The 20,456-nt window shown below is 47.9% G+C and overlaps 1 protein-coding gene across 2 annotated transcripts in view; it reads right to left on the bottom strand.

Annotated features, from left to right (window-relative positions):
- LOC118778720 (arginine-glutamic acid dipeptide repeats protein-like) overlaps positions 1-20,456 on the bottom strand; it is a 173,814-nt gene that overhangs the window by 132,755 nt on the left and 20,603 nt on the right. Inside the window, exon 1 of one of the 2 annotated variants that reach the window (XM_036530364.1) lies at positions 6,234-6,292. The exons of the other annotated variant lie outside the window; for it this stretch is intronic. The gene's annotated coding sequence lies outside the window, so the exon portion shown is untranslated. Of the gene's footprint in view, positions 1-6,233; positions 6,293-20,456 lie in introns of those variants that run through there. 2 annotated transcript variants of the gene reach the window in all.

Raw genomic sequence — 20,456 nt, 5'->3', positions numbered from 1 at the left:
AACAGTTTAAACAAAAGTTTATAACCTCCGCAAGGTTAAGGGCATAGGACACAATCGCATGTCAGCCACTGAAAGCTCCATGTGTGTCCACAGCTTGCGAAAATGCATACAAGGTTGGCGGGAGTTGGGGGGGGGGGGGGGGTGCTTTCCAGACTCGGACTGTGAAAGATACAGAGAGGAGCAGAGCACTGCCGTGATTGAGGATCCTATTAACAAACCCGGCGGGGAAAATGTGCTTACGATGAGAGTTCCGGTGAAAAACGCCATCTTCGCCGAGATGGTGCTGAGGACAGTGCTGACCGATCTGCAAAAACGGGTCTGAGGTTTTTTTCCTGTCTGACAGCAACTGCAAATAGAGCTGTGAGGACCATCGGCCCTGTCTGCACAGAGGACAGTGGGCAGAGGGCTATTAAGACGGGAAATGAACATCTATTTTAACCATGGTGTCTCTTCATTTCGCTGGCCATCGGGCACTTCTTCTACTCCTCTCTGCCACTATATCTAGGTTCCTGCCCGCATGTGAACAAGGCTGACAGAATCAGCACCTACTAACCACCTTCCTGTTGCAAAACGGTTGGCAAAAACGGATGGTGAAACTAACTCAGGACATTCGAATGGACAGCTGGGTGAATTCCCAGCCTCTCGAGCACCTCTTACAAATCTGTCACAAAATCACCCATCCTTTCCAACGGAGAGTTCCATAAATGTCCAGAACTCAGCACAAATCCTGGCACCTGTCCCTTGTGACTCGCGAACCCGCACAGTATTCAGTTTGAATTCCTAGAACTGGAGAAAAAAAACACTCGTCATCACTCAAAAGCACCTAAAAAACTACAAAATGTGCCAAGTCGACGTATGATTTGCATGGTGAATTTCTGAAGGAATCACACCAAATTCGTAACTTCAGTTAAAACAACTGAAGGTTCACAGAGTGAAGACTGAGCTCTTTAGGCTACTACACACAAGGCTGGGACTGATGCTCAAATTCCACATATGAATACTGGATCTGATAGGTATTTCTGCATTACTGTTACTCATGTATGGAAAGTCAATTTTATCTTGTCATTTGTACTTAAAACTGAAGAAAACAAATGACCAGCCAGCCAGTACTGAATCTACTGTTGACATTCATATCAATGTAGCAGCGTCACTGTGTAGGCTAGGGGTGTAGACGACAGCTAAAAAAGTCTCAGGGAGTGTCAGTGAAAGAGCCTGTGTCTGTGTGTGTGTGTGTGTGTGTATGCACGCGCTCATGTCCAGATCGGTGTTTGTGTATGCGCAAGCGTACTGTAATGAATCAGCTTGTGGTCTGAATGTGAATATGCCTGCATTCTTGTTTGTTTGAATGAGATTTGCCTGTTTGAATATTAACGTGTGGGTGAATATGTGTGTCCGTGTGCATATATGAGTGACCGTGTGTGTGTGTGCGCGCTTGTGTGCGTGTGCACGCCTTACCTTAATTGAGACTTAATGTGCCTGTTTCAGTATAAATACGTGTGGGCAGATGTGTGTGTGTGTGTGTGTGTGTGTGTGTGTGTGTGTGTGTGAGAAACATAAGGCGCTCTCTCCTGTCGATACAGGAGGGCTCTCAGTGGCGATTTCCCTGAATCAGTTATTCTCTTCCCCCATCCCTGTCAAAGGTTTCCAGACGGCTCATGTAAAGACCTCTGGGCAAAGCTTGTTTTAATGTCTAATCCTCGCTGCTCCATTTATAAAGGGAACAGCGGGGTGGAAAATCTGCTCACGATTTGTTAACTGGATTACCACCTAATGAGAACCACCATCCGCAATATCCAGGAGGAACAACAGGCAGAAACCCGCAGTCCCCCCCCCGCAAAAAGGACACGGCGCGGAGGACCCTAGAAACGGCCACAATGCCGCTGCGTGGTCACGGTGGGGCTGCAGGGATGGATGTCTGAAGTCTCCAAAGAGGGCAAATACGGGGATTCGCTGCCACCGGTCTTGTCAGATACACGTTTTTTTCATTTCTGTCCATGTGTACAAGGGCAATGCCCAGGCAATCGCACTCCAGTCACCGCTGCTCATTGCAATCCGCTGTGAAAATACAAATTTTCTAAGCACACAGCATATAGAAAACAGTGAGAATTCACTGGCTATGTTTACATTAGCTAGATCCATGTGAGCTGAGCTGTCACTGGTTGTTTACACTAGCTACATTCGTGTTTACCAAGTTATCACTGTCTACATGTACACTTGCTGGATCCACATTGTCCAAGCAGCCATGGGCTACATTTACACTGACTTGATTCACATTAGCAAAACCATCACTGTCTACATTTACACTAGCTAAATTCTCACTGGCCAAGCAACCACCGACTATGTTCACGCTATCTGGATCTGCAGTAACCAGACCATTACTGGCTATGGTTACATTGGTTGGATCCACATCCAAGATTGTGTATTTTGTACCCAGTGCTGCTGACACATGAAAACACATACAGATCCATGTTCCATTCTGGGACGAGGTGTGGGCTAGGAGTGGGTGCAATCTGATTACTGATTTTGCCTCTGTTTTGTAACTTGAGCTGTGTAACTCTGCCTTGTTGAAACAAATTTTTCAGGGTCACACGTCATTTTCTGATGTCATCAAAAGGGGACAGATGGCGCTAAGGCCGACTCTCTTGGCTGAGCATATATTGACAGAGCGCTTAACAGCCAGGGCTGCAAAAAGCAGTCCACAAATGCAGCCGGTCTGATGCGCTTCGGTGAGACACAAACTGCACTATGGAGTGCAACCTCGGTACACACACGAGGAATCATACAGACAGACATACATCATGCACACAGACAGACATCAATTCAGACCTGAGAAACGCCGGTTTCACCACTCACATCGGAGTCGAGTGTGAACATTTTGGGCCTCTATCTGTGGCACTGGCTTCAGCATTTCCCACTGCACGAGCAGCTGCCCGATTTTCCCTCTCATCCACCATGTAAAGGACAGCTTCTCTGCCTGTGTGCCTGGGATCAGTTAAGGCCACCCATCTTTCATTCACAGAACGCTACTCTAAAGGTTTTTCAGTTTCTTTGCTTCCCACTGTGAAGGCCTACCTCTCCGATTCACAGTGAAATTGCCGGAGAGACATTAAATCATTTTCTTTGTAAAAAAAAAAAAAAAAAAAAAAAGAAAGCTCTGCAGAGGAATAAACACAAAGTGTCTTTGAGATGCTTACTGAATGTTTTTTTCATTTATCCCTGTTTGGTTTCTCTTGTGTGGTTGCTAATATTAGAAAGTCTGATTCTTGAAAGACTGCTTCCATGTGCTCCCACTTTCCATTTGTTCCACACAACATGTCATTATACATTATCTGGGTAGGAAACATCCCTTTACTGAGCTGTGGTTGACATCCTCCACACACAGACCCAAAATGTTAACTTCCCAGAATCCACACACCCCACCTCTGTTACGTAATCACCAGGGACGCTTTCTGCATAGACGCCGTCCTTTGTTGCAGCTCACAAGCTGGAGGTTATGGACTGAAAAACACCAGAGAAAACCTTCCACAACTGTCAGGAACAACCACGGAACAGGCCCCCTGTCAATTTAAGGGTGGCCAAACACATACACCAGCTGTCAACATTACATCTATATGTGCAAGCAGGTTCAGCCAGGGACCTTCTGATTTGAGGACACGTGCTGAACTGCCCTTGGCCCTTTGGGGTGAGCAGAATCCCCACATGGGGATAACTGCGTTCTTCTGATCGCTACACCCAGCTAACTGCAAGCACATATTGGACGGTAACAGACGACACTAACAGTATTGAAGATGCACCATAAAATACAGACTGCTGCTGCAACCACACCTTTTGTTTATGGAAAGTAGGAAACGGGCAGCCGTGTTGAAATACCACAGGCGAATCATGTACAGCCTATCAATTTTGCATGGCAAATAATGATATCCATATGGTTGTGTGTTTTTTATATCTTAAAAGAGTTATGTAGCGTTGCATTTTTAATGCGTCTGAAGCTGTATGAAAGGAATGTGCTGTTGCCGTGGTGTGCTTTTTGTTGTTGTCAGACCCTCCGTGTGACATTAGAAGCATTCCGCAGCCTCGGCGCGGTGTGAAGCCTCAGCCGCCGAGCCTTGTCTCCGCGGTGCTGTGAAAACGCCGCGTCCGCCTTTGCACCTGTGGCCTGAGGAGCACACCTTTTCGTGGCGGCGCTTTTCCCGCCGCGGGGTACGCCGGCCTCCCTGGCGGCCGCGGGAGCCTCATTCCAGCCCACGCGGGAGAGGCGGCGCTGTTCTCCGGCCCTCAGCTGGACGCTGCTCTGGAGCGGTGGGTCCAGTCACGCAAGGCTACCTCCTCCCTGAGGCTCTCTCTCTCTCTCCTTCAGTACTTGCTAGCTAGTTTCAGCCTCCTTGCACTTCTACGCAACAGGATGGTGCGCTGTGGCAAGACCCCCCCCCCCCACACACACACACACACACACACATATACACACACACACACACACACACACACACACACACACACACACACACACACAAAACACACACAAAACACACTCTCTCTCTCTCTCTCTCTCTCTCACTTGAAGCTGTTCCCTTCATTTCTCCCAGCTACTGAGCAGCTCAACTCAAACCTCACAGTTCCTGTGAGAAAGCTGTTGAGATTTGAGCACATTCACAAGCTGTGATGCCCTTATGCATCAGTATGTTCATATGACAAAACACTGACATTTACATAATGTGTCTAGTGAGTATTTGTTGTTACTCCCATGTCATGCAGACGGTGTGAGTAAAAGAAATGCATATGTATGGTACGTATGAAACAGGTACGTATGAACACAGCTGTTTGCACAGTATGTTCGCACAGTGCGTATGCATGCACTTCTTAGCACAAGGCACATTCATATCACTGCCTGGCAAAAGGCAATTGAAATTTCTATTTCTGACTCAGACTCCTCTGTACGAGGTTCCCCGTGACTGCTCAAGCGCACATTTCTGCTTTTTTTTGTTTTCTAGGTGAGTTAGCGTAGCGGTCTTCACATGGGTGAAACGACACGTCAGCAGAGCACCGCGTTTACACCCCGAGTCAGTGTGCGCCCATTTCCGGTGGTTTGTGGCGGCGCGACAGATGGCGAGCAGCACGCCGTTGCCGAGGGTATAAACTCAGCGGGTGGCTTCCATATAACCCTAGGAGTCAACATGACTCGAAAACCCTTCTGTGGGATTCATCATCACAGGGGCCTGGACCTCCGGAGGGACGATTCAAGCAACACATCACCAGGCAGTGTGCATGACACATGGATGCTCTCACCCTTTAATTCATATCAACGCGGTGACATTCATAACCTTCAAGCACTCCAACAAAGGAGATTTATCCAGGTCTACAATTTCATTGGCACATCCGCATTTCCTGTATATTTACCATGAATAGCTAATTTATCACTGTTTACTTGTAGCCCTGTATTGTTTGGCCAAGAAGCTACAGCCTGTTTTGGCAACCACTAGCCTAATGAAAATGTGGCTACCGTCTTAGCTGGTTCACTATAGACAAACCACATCAGCTGCCTCTCTACAGACACAGCCCATCTTTTAGCTAGCTAGCCAGCTTTATATTCAATATTAATCTTGGCTACCTTTGACCCGTGTGCTGAGGCTTCTGTTGAATCATGCCTACTACACATGGCTACAGGTACACTTAGAATTTGTTTTATTGCCGCTATGCTTCTTCCCTACCCCGCTAGGCTTTCCTAGATAAATACAGAATCTTAAGCAATCAGAAAGCTAGTCACCCATAGCTACACATACAATGTAGAAAGTAAATTTAAACAGCACAGATCATACTCCAGACATTTTGACCTAAGTAGTTAATTCATAGCTGCTCATCTTTGTAAATTCTGATGGGAATTCATTTGTGTTCTCAGACACACAGCAGATGTAGTTTCCACGCATTTAATGCCTTGATGTGGTGTGAAAGTGTGAAGTGTGCAGATAGTCTACAAAACAGGCAGGAAGAGCTGGGGCTGCAGTTGGAAGGGCATGACAAAGCTTGGGGGAGGAGTTACTGGTAATACGGACTATCACTGGGGAGAGAGGGAAAGGGGAGGAGCTGTGGACACAGTGGGAGGTCTGTGGCAGAGATTAGGGGAGGGGTTACAGTTAATGTGGAAAATCATTGGCTAGAGGGGGGGAATGGGCGGGGGAGAGGGTTAAAAGGGAAAAGCGCAAGACTTGCATGTTTACAGCGGTCACACATTGACTAACCTTGACTGCATTCACTCCTTAGCTCTCCACCACTGCCCCTCTGAATCTTAACAAGCCCTGAGACACAACGACTCTCTGGGGAAGGAGAAAAAAAAACAAAAAGAAGAGAGAAAGGAAATGCATGAATAATGGAAACAAATGTGAAAACAGCACTGTCCTGATATCCCGTAGAGTTTGAGAAATAAATAAACAACAGGTGTATCAAAATATGCATCATCTAAACAGCAGCCTAAATATATTCATATATATAAAAAAAAACAAAAGAGGAAAATGTCAGACTCCCAGACAGTGCAATGGCTGTGCTTTTTAACATCACCATAAAGGCACTCTCGATTTCGTGACCTCTGTGTTACGTGACATTTTGGTGGGTCTCTCAGCGATAATGCCGTAAAGATGAATTTCAGCAATACGAATACTGCCCTCTAGAGGTCAGCTCTCCCTGCTATGAATGCAGATCACCTTGTCTGAGCCCCCCGCCCCCACGCTTTCCCTTTCCTCTCCACTGGAGCTCGTAAATAAAAATATCACAGCCCTGCCTCACAGCACCCATTCAATAACATTGACTTTTCACCTTCTGCATGCGGGCAGGCGCCTTTCACAGCGTTTACGCCGCCCTGCTCCAAATGCAAACACGAGACAGCTGCAGGACTGATTTGCACTCCCCAAATCACACAGCCCTTCCACGGATTTCAGCTTTTTACTGTGCGCTGCCTTCACATCGTAAGCGTGTAGCCGAACAAGAGCACGCACAAACGCACACACAATGGGCATGTACGCACATACGTACACAGATAAGATGACACGCACACACACACACTAACAAAAAGGGACACACGTCCCATGCACACACATGCGCGCGCGCGCACAGACACATACGCAGACACAGACAGACAGATAGACACACACACACACGCAGACAGAGATATATGACAGACAGACACACACACACACACACACGCGCGCAGACAGAGATATATGACAGACAGACACACACACACACGCACACGCACACACTGCGCTTCTATCCGTCAGGCGCTTCAGCTCTGACGGAGCTAAAGCATTCAGACCCAAGCAATTACCCAAGCTAAAGGTTATTAACTCTGCGGATTAGATCACTGTATCAAAATATTGATCCCTTTTCAAACGGCTGCCATTTCATAGCCGCTTCACTGAGCAGCAGCACTGAAATGCAGCACTGCCGGATTGACTGTTCCCGCTGCGGCGTGGGAAGCGCCGAGCGCCATGCAACAGCCCGTCACGCTGGCGTGCCGCACCCCTGCTCCAAAAGCCAGCGCCCGGCCTATCGACCGGGACGACCAGCCGCAGGCTTGATACACGCTAACCCCACATTAGCATTCAATGTCCCATCATCCAGCGGGGGGCGAATCAGTGACTGCGTTCGTGTGTCTGTGTGCACGCTTGTTTTTTTTTCTTATAAACGATGACGCGTTCTCGGAGTGGTTACCGGAGCGTCGCCGGGGCCATTTCGGGAAGACGGCGGGAGTCGTGTTCCGACTGCGAGTTCGCACTGGAATCCATTAGCGGAAACAAACAGTCGCTGGTGGGGAAGTCGGAATTCTGTGGCAGGAGAGGCCCGTGGCCACAACCGGGTGCTCCAGTGGGAAGAGCAACGTAAGCATCCGCTTCATTTCCGATACGACATTTTAGCACCGAGTTTCTGTGATAAAATGTGATATTGGAAGATGAGCAAACAATCCTACAGAATCCTACATGTAATGAGGTAAAAATATTCGTGCTGACATGCAGGTTTGTGAAGGAAGAAATGAATGAACGAGGGAAAATTATTTATTTGGATTTACACACTTGTGAGCACACTACCTACATATCCGCAAGCAAATGTTGTGCTTGTACGCGCTTGGCACCCGACCTCTGAGCGAGCAATGTGATATAAAGAACAGAAACAACACACAGCAGGTTAGTTAAAGTACACATACTTAACCAACCAGCGATATGGAACGAGATGGCCTTTCTGTCTACACACTGAGCTAATTAGGCACGGTTTGTCAAGGCTGATCTGGTCAATCATCAGAATAATGGCTTCGTCCAGAGCGGGTCTGTTATCTTAATGAGCATTTTGTTGTCGGCCTGCAGGCTAATCTCGACCCACGCACCGTTCTGCGCTGCCCTGTTCTCCTCCAGCCTTGGGCTTGACCTGGCTTTGCCACCGGGGGCTCACAGCTAATACTGACATGGCACACACGGAACATCTAGGTCTTCGCGTGCACACGGGTCTCCTTTTAATTCGCATTCATATGCAACGTTGTCGAGGAAGAGGCCGTTTCCGCGGCAACGCACAACGATGTAATCTACGCTCACGCCCACGCCGACGTCAAAGACGTCCGAGGAGCAAAATTCATCACAGCAAACGTATGTTCAAGCGGATATTCATCACTCAACCTCCCGCTCTTTAAAACCGTTATCAATAACCAACAAAATGGCAAAAACATGACAATTGTTTCTGCCGCAGTTCAGACTTTTTGGAAAGGTCTGAACTCACGTCAGTATCACTTTACAGGGAGACTTCCCTCCGTGACCTACCGCTGCCAGCTTCCACAGTGCAGCTCGTCTCAGACGCAGCCCCTGACGCTGCAAAGCCTCAATCCCCCTCAAGCCCATCAGCCTGGAGAGGTGAATATGCAACTTCCTCCGGCGCACTGCTGACGGCAGAAAGGACAGATTTCAGATTTCATGACTAAGCCTCCGTGCCCGCGATTTATAACGGGCACAAAAGCGACTTATTTCATTATTTCTCCATCCCCTCACATGTTTTAGAGCAATTTAAGGGCTTGATGGATGCCTACAATTACAGCCACAGTGAAGTGGTGCTATTGTCACTGCTTAGCTGGCAAACACACACACTGTCAGCACTCAAAGGCAGCACAGAGCCTCATTTCTGAATGGGGTTTGAATTGAGCTCTTCAGGAGATTCAGAGGAAATGTATCGCTGTGAGGTTTGTTGTTGACGCTCTGGGAAGAAATTGTGTGCTGTTAATTATTATGCCCTTCCAAACCATGTGTGTACTAACGTAATCACTGTGCAAAAATGAAACCCTAGGGGAAATCATATGAGCGATTGAGCCCCCTCCCCCGCTTAAAACACACACTCACACGCACACAAAAAAACTGCTCATACCTCTTAAAAATCCCTTGGCAAAAAGGCACTGGCCAAAACACAAAAATTCTCAGCTACACACTGTAACTGTTTCTTGTTTCATAGAAGCGATGCCTCATTGCAGTAATTGGCATCCTTGGTCTAACCATTTCTCTGACACCCTCTTCCTTCAACGTTTCCTCCATCATAAAAACGGCGTCCTCCGAGAACGAGGCGAAAAACGCGGCCTTGCTAACCCCGACCCGGCTATTTTTCCTCCACCCTCTTAAATGGAGGAGAGATTACCCCGCTGATGGCTGTGTATTAAGAGGCGGCGAGGCGCTGACCTTTGCGAAATGGAAAGGGTGGGCGGCCCTCGGCCGGGGACGCGACCCGTCTTCACCGCCGCCAAACGGGAATGGGAGGAGGCGGCGACCGACGCCGTAGCAACAGTAGTGAAGTAGCGCCCCATTAGGAAACGTATTGAGCTGTCAGCTCCGGGCGGCTTATCAGCAGGACACACAGCCGAGGGGCTCAGGGGTGGCTCCCCTCTCTCCGGTTCTCACGTAGCCCGGAACGAAGATGCGGGAGTCAAAATATTAATTACCACGCTCCTGACCTCTGACCTTCATCCGTGCGCGGGTGCACAAAGGCCCGTTCTGCCGATCTGACAGTGATAAATGCCTTCCGCATACTTAATCCGCACGCTAGGCGGCCGCGCATGCAAGCGGCCGATTCGTTATCCTGTTATAATTATTTATAATTGAAGGAATTATAATTATACATTACGCCACAGCATACAGGATGTAAAGCAGAGATTTGGTTTAATTAGTTTTGGGTTATTTGCATTCCCATGGTAATCGGGAGCTATAATAAAGGATGACAGAGCCCCAGTTCTTCAATAAGGGCAACCTGTGATGATGGCGTGAGTGACGGCTCGTCCCCTCATTACAGAAGGCGTCGGTCGCAGTGACGAGCTCGGAGACGGCCTACCCACAGCGGCATCCGTCTCTCTGTGGCCATCCTCTCGCCATCGGCGCAAGCACTCCAGCCCCCCTGCCATCCCAACCACAGTTAAAGCATCGGGTTTTTTCATATTACAAAAGCCATGATTGGCAAGACGACACAGGGGACAGTGATGTCCTATGAGGCAAGCCAAATGACAGCCTGAAATCTGTGGCATTTCACCTATCACCTCGACACCCATGGCAGAAACGACATTCGGGAAAACCGACCCGCAGTTCTGTAGCCATTTCGTTGTCCCAGAATTACAATTCCTTCAAATTTTACACAAAATACTGACACGTACAAGCATACCGCTGCAGGAACACAATCGCACACATGCGCACAGATACACACACTCCAAAAAAAAAAAAAAAAAAAAAAAACGTGAGGCCGACATTCTTGGACTATAGCATCTCTCTCATCAAAGCAAGGCCGGGGGGGGAAAAAAATGAACTGGGTTATCAGTCTTGACACACTGCCCTGCGCTGGGAAATAAAAACATGTCTTTCACTCACTGGCAGCCTGCGCAACAAGACCATGCATCAGCATTATACAGCCGAGCCGAGGCCGGGGTCAGCTCAATTTCCTACAGATGTTATTTCCCATCAAAATCCCGGCAAGAGGAGCTATTTGAAAGCTTTAAAGGAATCATTTCGAAAATGGAAAGGGAGAGAGAGGCAGAAAGAGATTTCACAGACAGCAGGGACACGGGGGGGGTGGAGGGGGGGGGGGGGATTCTGGCCTACAAGCAGCAGAAGGAGCGGACCTGTCAGAGCCTCGACAAACCGCCAGCCCGCCCCGCTGTTTCTAAGTGACTGTCGGAGGCTTGCTGTGAACGGATTCCCTGTGATCAATCCTTGGCATTTCGGGGTGGCCACGGTTAGACATCGGAACGCAGCCACAGAAAGGGAGCGGGAAGGAAGGGGAGACATTTACAAAACCTCAATTTTTTTTTTTTTTGAACAACACCAGCAGAGATAAGCAACCTGACTGCCCTGATGTAACGGCAGGCAAGCCGAAACCGTAAGAAGAGAAAAGCGGTAAAAAAAAAAAAAAAAAAACCACCAGAGACCTTGCTATCCTTTTTCTGCAGTGCCTCAGCGTCGTGCCTTATTATTCAGTGAATATTAACTAAGAAATGAAATCTTTCCAATGCTGCTCCTTTTAGCTCTCCATAATTATACCCACCAGATAGGGGAGTATGGAGCTATACATAAATTAATTTCTCATTTCTGAGCATGTGCTGGAGCTCAATAAGAAAATGGAGCGTGTGCAATATTTATGTTATTGTGTGGGGGGGCACTGGGGGCGGCTGGCTTAATTAAACCATGGGGGACAGCTGGTGACATAGTGAAGTCACCTGTGACAGGTATTGCCAGTCGCTGAAGGAACGCCGGTGTGGACAGTTAATAAGGGGCTCCTGCAGCAAAAAAAAGGTCACGCTGTCACATCCCAGCTGAAACAGTGCTGCTGGACCCTTGAGCATGGTGCCTTCACTTGCAGTGCAGCTACATAAAGGCCTTGTCCAGGGTATCTACAAACCACATAAGTAGATAATATTATTTCCTGTTTACTCATTTTTACTGATCCATTCTGCCCTCTGGCAGAGGGGGGGGTTCAAAGTCAGGCATTTCCTAAATCAATTCATGATGTTATCCTGTACATTCTCTTAAATTGCTTTAACTGGTCAGGTACCAGGAGGTTTCCTGACTGCAGTTTTGAAATGGCTCATCTAAAAGCCATATCCTGTCATTTTCATGAACGTATAAATAATTTTGATGAATTCCTTCAGTTTTAACATTGCCTGATGGTGTTTATCACAACTGATTGTAGTTCTATTGTCAGTTCAACTCCATGTTTTTTTTAATTTGGACGCATCAAAGAATTAATGTTACAACAGCAATCAAAAACACACAACTGGGTCCAGCAAACGAGCATGCCTGCCACAGACCATGAGTGGACATCAGAAGCCAGGTCTTGGAGATATCCAGGGGAGGAAAACTCAGTCAAGTCAGAAAATCAAGTGAAATTCATTTACTGAATAATCTCCACAAAAAATGAAGGATGATTTGCCATTCATGAACTGAATTTCAATAAATTCCCCAAACTGACCCCAAAGTGGAACTAACCCCCCTTTTGCTATTATGTCCACATGGAAGGACAGCCAGAGAAATGAAACTCTCCACTAAATGAAGATATCTGACACTGAAATCATCATTTTCCTTAACCCTCTCTTACAGCATCCAGGTAAAATGTGCTCGTAGCGCTTAAAGCTCGTAGCTGGGGAAAGAGGCCGAGTGTGGCGTCGGGCCGGGAGAGGGCTGCAGCGCGTCCCTCCTGCTTTAAAGGCTGTGAAGCCTTCCTCATGGAAGAAACCGTTACTCATGCATGAACTGAAGTGGTGACTGAGCGGAGAAACACACGGGGTTGCAATCTCATTTGCATGCGCAACGGGAAACGGTAAGCACCCGAGGCACTGTGAAAAAGCAGCAGCTCGCAGTTCGTTCGGAGTCAAAACGTGACACCAGCATCAGAATGCTGCACACACACGCACACACACACACACACACACACACACACACACACAGGCACTTCCAGCACAGAAGTACGACTTCATTTTCGAGTGCCAGTGGCTGCACTCTGCCCTCTGATAGATGCTAAAGCACGAGCTGCCGCTGGTGGAGACATGAAAGGCTTGCTGGCTCTGGGTACAACCGGCACTCTGAAGCGGTCACAGAGTGTGGGAGTAGAGAGGGAAATGATGAGGAGGAGAGAGAAAGGGGGAGAGAGAGAGAGAGAGAGAGAGAGAATAGAGGTAGGGAAACAGAGAGAGGGAGAGCAAGCAAGAGATTAAAGGAGAGATGGAAAGAGACCAAGACATTGGGAGCTAAAGAGGCTTTTGAATTTTAAGCCTCCTTTAGACTTAGACAATAAAACAAGGTGGCTTAATAGGCATTTCTGTTTATCAATTAAAATAAGGAGGAGACAGGGAGGGAGAGTGAGAGCGGTGGAGAGAGACAGCTGAGAATAAAGACACCTCTTGATCTTTCGCCTCAAGCAAAGCACTGCATCCCCCAGGACCAGCACCAGGTAACAGCGCCGACACAGTCCCCTCATGGTGGAAGGCTGCTTTCAGAGCCCTGACCACCATATAATTCGCCCCGGACCAGCCAAGCTGGTGGAGGCACTTCCTTCCTGTTCATGCTCTCTCCGTTCAATCCTACCCGCGCTCTTTATTTCAGCAGACTCGCTTTCTCCTGACACAGGGTAATGGGTGGAGAGCACGCCAGGGCTCATAGCAATAATTAACGGATCCTCGGTGCCGAGCATCGCAGCGCGAGGCCGGTGACCTCTGTGGTCCTCTCTTTTGACATTGGGAAGCGGGAAGGCCGTGCTTCATCAAGCAGCCGAAAGCACCTTTCATAATTACCCGAGAGGAGAAGAGAGGGGATTACGAAGGCAGCGTCTCACGAGGAAAGTAAACATTTCTCCCCCCGACCTCTGACCTGACTGTCATTCGCAACACCAGCTGAATGCCTGGGAGGAGAATGCACCGGCCCAGAGGTGGAGACGTACAGTAAAATACGGCACCTGCGTGCACACGCATCCATGCCTGTACACAGGTATGGCCCGAAACCCGTCCACACTGCTGCGCAATTTTATTCAACAAACCACGTAATATCCAAGCACCCCCCCCCCATTTTATGATGACTCCCATATATGTTATGAAAATGACACCGTTAATTGCTTTTCAGAAGTCCAGACTTACAACGAAAGAGGCTGTGGAGTGGGAACAAGACAGAGAAAAAGAGCATAAATGATAAAGAAAAAAGTACAAAAAAAGTCTGAAAATGCAATAAAGCTTTTTTCTTTGTTTATCTGCTTTCTTTGCTTTATCTGTGTTGACTTAATTTGTTTTCTTTTCGTTCAGTAAACTTGTGTGAGAGAGCTGAAGATTTGTTTAATTTATCCTTTCATTGTGTGCGTGGTCTAGCTCATCCGGTACGTAATTATACACCTGTTCAAAGACTCTGACTTGCACCTTCCTGCACTCTGTATCCTGTCATTTCCAAACCATCATGTAACATGCTTCATAACTGAATATTTATTCTGTAGTTCACGTGTCAGTATACTTAAAGTGTATTACTATCTTATGAATATTTGAAACAAGCCCTTAGCTAGCCTACTTTCCAGCCTGTGTTCAGCTCCTTACTACATTTCACCTATGGGAAAATAAGATTCAGTTCCCACTGAACCGGTTCACCAAAGGGTTTCCAGGAAGACGCTGTGTCATTAAAGCGAGGGGTGCCTGTGATTCACGCCTTGCCGTTCTGCGTCTTGCCATTCCCAAACCGCCACTTAGTACGAGGCATAACACACATGTATATTTAAACATACAAGTATGCATAAAGGGAATCCGACTGCACCACCAGTATACGATAGGATTCCGGCGATAGTGGCAGCTGCCTCCAATGTACCATAGTGTAAGCAGCCCGTGATATCTCCTGACAGGTTAACATATAATCTACCTGGATCTTTCCCTCTCTGTCTCCCATTTCACACCTTCCCACACCTGCACCTGACATCTAATTTACTCTCCTCCCGAGGGACGTGCTTCTTCCTGGCCCTGCCCCGCCCTGCCACCTCCTGTCAGCCGCCGGGCCATTACACCAGCCACACGCGGGCGCGGGTTAATTAAGAACTGCGGGGGGAGAAAAGCGCATCGTTAAGGCCCCCTGTGGCGGGGTGCGAGGACCACGCGCCTCTGACATTCTTCAAACGGTGCGCGGTTATTTTGGGCCATCACTCACCAGAGGGGAGCTGCGGCTCTGACCACTGACTCGCCATACAAGCTGAACTCAAAGGGCAGCTAAGACTAGTAAGATTAGTAAGATAAGTATGGGAAACTGAATAAAACAACTTGGATACACTGATCCATGCATGACTAAGTGAAAAAATTAAAACACCTGCACTAATGTTTTCAGTGGCAACGACACCATGAATCTGGGGCTGTCACACAATGTCAGTCATATGAACCAATCAAAGGACTGCTCTTCAAAGCAAAACACTTCTACTGGGGTTAAAACAGACGGTCAGATATCCAAATGATAGCTCCACCCATTTTGAAGTTAGTTACAAAGACTAAAATAGTATTTTTGTATGAAATATTATTTTTTCCTTACACTTTCACTTTTTAGACATCTATTTGCTTTTTACATCTATACATTCTATACTAGGTCAATATATACTGTAATATACTGTGGAGTGAAAACACTAGCCACTGCTGCTAAATGATAATATATGTCATGTCTTTCCTCCTGTGATGTGGCAAATGCGTGACAAACTTGTGATAGCCTTTGAAAAACCTGGATGTGCACAGTCTCACTCACCCTGTAGCTAATCATACACCTGTTCAAAGACTATGACTTGCATCTTCCTGCACTCAGTGTCCTATCATTTTTAGACAGTGTATTAATATCTAGACACTGTCTAATATCTTGGCCCTGAGGTTGATGAAGCTCTTTAGGTTTATGGACAAAACCTTTATGGACCAATATTCCCCAATAGGGGTAAAGGGGAGGGGTGAAACTGAAGCCAAATTTGTCAGCCCTTGAAATTTTCCCTCAGAAGTCTGTTTATTAGGAATAGAATGAGATGCTACATCTGATGGTCAAATTTACATGGGGGAGAAGGTCACTTTTTCATGGGAGGTTTGACCTTTGTCAGGTCACAGCTCAAAGGGAACGTCTAAAGCACGTGGGCGGACCGGTGATGAATATTCCAGGTGCATGTTTCATGCAAAATCTAAGCGGGTTCAGCAAGCCAGCAAAATACAACACTACAAACTACATGATTTGATGTTGATTTTATTTCAATGACACAACATGATTCAGTCCTTATCCTACTAGCTGATACCCCTTACAGCGCCAACAGAACATTCCATCAATATCCAAAGAAAATTGTTTCAACAGGTCACACAACTGTTGGAATATTTTCAAAAAAGCAAACTGCCAATGGAAATACATGCAGGTCACTCACTCCTGCTCATGTTATTTCAACCTCTTCAGATACACTGACTGACAAAGACATATAATAAAAACATATAATAATCCTCAGCGACATTTTCTGTGGTAGAACAAACAAAAAAGTCAAATGTCAAGATTGAGTTTTAATGACAGGATGTCAAAATTTGCATTAAAAAATACTTAAATAGAGCTACAGTGCCTGGTCGCCATCTGTCTGTGAAACACCCAGTCACATTAATGTAGCCTTCTGACAGGGCACTGAATTCCCCTCCACTACTATGCAAACAGGCGGCCCTGATTCCATTCCCTATCTCACCGGTAACACAGTGCATGGTGATTCCCACTCTGACACAATCTGACATATGCCAATGTAATATTTCAGCTTCATACAGCAATGCTTATGCCTAACTATGTTAGCTAGCCACAGCTAGACACCTGACATATTTCTGCAGTCAAACAAGGGCAGCTGACACTACAAAGCTTTGCACCCACCATGTACAGCACATTTACACTCTGTCTAAACATCTTCGTTTTTTCAGTGTGCCCTATTTATGAAAATAAAGGTATTCCTGGATTTATAAAATTGGCTGTAACTGCTGTAATTCAATGGATGGGTGGTGCTGCTGGTCAGACAGCCAAGTTGTTTTCCTTTGGGCCAAAATGCTAAGCTGTGCTGTGCAGCCATGTTTTCAGAACAACACAGACAGACAGGCACACGCACAGCCACTTATCATTTCCCCTGCTTCATTTGTTAAATATTGACTCAGTATTCTCAGATTTAACTTTGAGACAGTGCTTTCTGGAGGATAAGCATGATTATCCATTTTCGCAAAGGAAATTAGTTCATGTTATCAGACAAAGATTTCCTGGAAGCACTGTTTCCATGGTAGTAGAGCAGGACACAACAGAACGGTTGGAACTTGAGCTAATTGAGCTGGTATGGAATGACCTCTGAGGCACAGACACACTAAGGAACTGATACAATGAGAGAGACAGACACCGAGGAACAGAGAAAGACATACCATGAAGCACACACACATACTTGGCCAACCCTGGCGTCAACATATCCAAGAGGCGCTCTGCCCTCCAGACACACCTGGGAACTGACACTGCGCGGCACAGACACAACCCTAACCCACACGGACATGGCAACCCTCAGTGAGCCCTCTCCCCAGACACACAGAGGCACAGACACAACCCTAACCCACACGGACATGGCAACCCTCAGTGATCCCTCTCCCCAGACACACAGAGGCACAGACACAACCCTAACCCACACGGACATGGCAACCCTCAGTGAGCCCTCTCCCCAGACACACAGAGGCACAGACACAACCCTAACCCACACGGACATGGCAACCCTCAGTGAGCCCTCTCCCCAGACACACAGAGGCACAGACACAACCCTAACCCACACGGACATGGCAACCCTCAGTGATCCCTCTCCCCAGACACACAGAGGCACAGACACAACCCTAACCCACACGGACATGGCAACCCTCAGTGATCCCTCTCCCCAGACACACATAGGAACAAACCAAAGAGAGAGCCAGACACAGACGCACGCTCAGCCCCTCCTGACTCGCACACACTCAGTAAGAGCTCTGCCCTGCCTGCCCTTGGCCTGGCTCCTCGCGTTCCCCTCCTGTCAGTAAATAATGGGTGTCAAACCCTCCTGCACAGCGTTTTTCCCCCCCTGTGCGCTTCCCAGAGAGGCCTATCCTCTGGCGGAGCTGAAATATTTATCACTTCTATTTCAGAGCAGCTTCAGGCAGACACCCAGGAGAAGAGCGTCTTCCGCACGGGTCAGCACCGACCGACGGCCCAGGGAGAAATAAAAAAATAAAAAAAACCTCAGGACCCACGCCTGCATTATTTAACAATTTCCCCTTCTGATTCCCCTCTGTGGCCTTTAGCCGCATTATTTCGCTGTCAAGGTCCAGTGGACTCTCCTCGGCTGGGGGGGGGGGGAGGGGGGATTCTCCTCAATTAAGGCGGAGGTAAAGCACCATGGCCACCCCAGACGGTCTGAGACCCCTAAGGGTCTGAGAGGAGAGCATGGGGGCTGTACCCATGCTGCATGCACACGGTCACGCGCTTGGAAGCATGGCCCCCAATCTTCCTCCACCCTACAGACAAGCATTCTTCCGCCAGTAGCTGCAGTGTTCTACGAACGGTGCCTGGTTGTGCTCCGACACGCCACTTTCCTCTCTCTCTGTCTTTCTCTCTCTCTAGCCCTCCTCCCTCTCTTCAACCTCTCCACCCCACAAATCCAAAACACACACACACACACACACACACACACACACACACACACAAAGCCCTCCCCCTCACCTTGCAGTGTCAAGTGCTGGGGAGCTGACTACAACATAAACACAGATGTTGTACAGTGCATTCCAGGGCCCTGGTTTTATCTGCTCTGACAGCTTCAGCGGTCTAGGAATCAAATATACGGCTCAGGAAGCCAGTATTCCTTTTAATAAACTGCCAGGCAGAGGGAAGAGCATAAAAGGGCTGCTCTGCTTGCCGAGGACGTATTGACGAGAGCAGAATCCTTCAGGCATTAGCCAGTATTATGCAGCTCACGCAAGCTTAGGAATTGGTATCATTGCGGCTACCAGGAGCAGTCAAAGCCAATTACTCCTGGGATCTGCACGTGCGGCCAAGGCTGGGCTGGGCTGGTTTAGCCAGGGCTGGGTGGGGTTAGGCTGGGCTTTGGCCCCCACTGAAGACAGTGTGGCTGTGACTGCAGACAATCCACCCTTGTCTCAGGGAAGCTGTCGGGGCCATCCCGTCATTACCCTCCCCTTCCGTCATCTTTTAACACTTTCCATTAAGATAACTAGATAAATGAACGCAGCCATTCAGAGGCAATGGAGCTGGGTTTATTAGCCAAGAACCGCTCCACCCCCCACGGCACAGCTGCGGCCGGAGACCGTTGTGACTCAGGCACACGGTGGGGCTCGGCCTGTCACTCGAGCGGGGGTGGTGGGTGGGGCAGGTAGGGGCTAGAGGTTGTGCCCCGGCAGCGGAAACAAGTGGCATTTTGTTCAGCCCCCAGCAGCCGTCCCCGGGTCATTCGGCCCAGCCGCCAGCAGCGACGCCAGCACAATGGGGCGACAGAGGAGGCTGGCCCGCGGGGGGGGGGGGGGGGGGGCGAGACCCTCCGAGGACACGGGACGGCACAAACCAGTGAGATGGGCATTAGGGGGATTTGGCGGGCAAGAGGCAGGGGGTGGGTGTGCTTTGGCCACACGATGCTCCTCTCCCTCCCCCTCAGTGTGTCAGTGAGAGCGCTCTGCGACCCGCCCACAGACCAATCAACATCCTCCACCGGGCTTAGAACACAACGCACTATCGATCTAACCCGTCTGATTGCTTAGCTGTCTCTTTTGTTAAAGGAAAAAAGAAGGGCCAATATTAGCAGATAAATACAAGGAACTATACAAATGACTTGAATGGCACTGCCTGCATATGAGAGACAGAGACAAATATTGCCAGAACATCATAAGGCCAACATAGTTTATTTTCAAAGGGATACATATTGTTTAAGGAATATTAATATAAGCACACAAATATGTATGTCTTTCTGCACATGCTATACTACCGGACAGCAATGCTGAGAACCATACAGTATGCAAAAGACCAGAACGTCACTGTAGCTAGCTAGCACTGAGTTGGGCAAAGGCTCATGGCAGAGATGCAGATGAGAGCATAACTGGTGTGCTAGCCATGTTAGATCCATTCAAACTGAGGGCATCATCAACAAGCATCATCCAATCAGAGCACAGGAAAAAGACAATAACTTCAAAGCCTAGGCGATTTCCTTCCTGTTGCTAAGCAATTGCTGGCTAAATTTTGTACAACTCTCAAGTAACTGCAGCATTAAAATAATAATTATATTGCAGCTGGACAAGGAAATTGAGACTGTGTCTTCTGGGTTTACTACTGTAAAACCCCAGAAAGAATGAGTCAGGAAGTCAGCTGGAAAGACTTTTCACATCATCACCTTTTATGATCTCATTTCATTCTACTGCAAGGGATACGACAAAAGCTCAAAACATAAATCACCCTGCATTT

The sequence above is a fragment of the Megalops cyprinoides genome, chromosome 6 (assembly GCF_013368585.1).
Source record: "Megalops cyprinoides isolate fMegCyp1 chromosome 6, fMegCyp1.pri, whole genome shotgun sequence".
NCBI lineage: Eukaryota > Metazoa > Chordata > Actinopteri > Elopiformes > Megalopidae > Megalops > Megalops cyprinoides.
Note: the sequence above shows the minus strand (reverse complement) of the source record. Positions and strands in the feature narration are given on the sequence as shown.